Raw genomic sequence first — 811 nt, 5'->3', positions numbered from 1 at the left:
CCAGCTGCAGCCCCGGAGCAAGAAGCCCCTGACGTGACACAAGCCTCTGGCTTGCCGGAAGTGCCCCTGGCATGACGGAAGTGACCTTTCTCTTTTTTTAAATAACTTTTTTAAATAAAATTGCTTAACATAGCGTCTATGAATTGATGAATTGTCCATTTATTTTACCTTTATTTAATCATACAAGTCAACTTTGTTTTTTGTTGTTTGTTTTTGACCACCACGCGATGTTCAAACCATCAATACAAGAAGCTGCGATCAGTGGACGCTCCTTCTATATTAATATTCATATGCTTCGTTAACTACGACCTTTATTTATTTAGGTCGGACCTTTCAAACTACAAATATTTCACCATTCAATGTGAGAAATCAATGCTAACATTCAAAAATACCATATTACCATATTTCGTGTGTAAGTGTGCACAATGAAGAGACAAAAGTCAGTTTGAAAAACTTTATTTACAAATTTCCACAAACAATATCTGATGGCCAGTCCGCTTCTCCTGGCAGCCTGCAAGAGACAGAAAAGACGATGGGCACATAACTTCAAGAAACGAATCCAAACTTCACCACTGTATTTTTTTTTTTTTTGTTTAGCATTTCAGCTGTCTTTTAGCCAGATNTCCACAAACAATATCTGATGGCCAGTCCGCTTCTCCTGGCAGCCTGCAAGAGACAGAAAAGACGATGGGCACATAACTTCAAGAAACAAATCCAAACTTCACCACTGTATTTTTTTTTTTTGTTTAGCATTTCAGCTGTCTTTTAGCCAGATTGAAGGCTTTGGGTCCGTCACTCTGCTTAATTTAGT

This window comes from Epinephelus moara, chromosome 13, assembly GCF_006386435.1.
Source record: "Epinephelus moara isolate mb chromosome 13, YSFRI_EMoa_1.0, whole genome shotgun sequence".
Classification (NCBI taxonomy): domain Eukaryota; kingdom Metazoa; phylum Chordata; class Actinopteri; order Perciformes; family Serranidae; genus Epinephelus; species Epinephelus moara.
The sequence above is the reverse complement of the archived record's forward strand: the minus strand, read 5'-3'. Positions refer to the sequence as shown.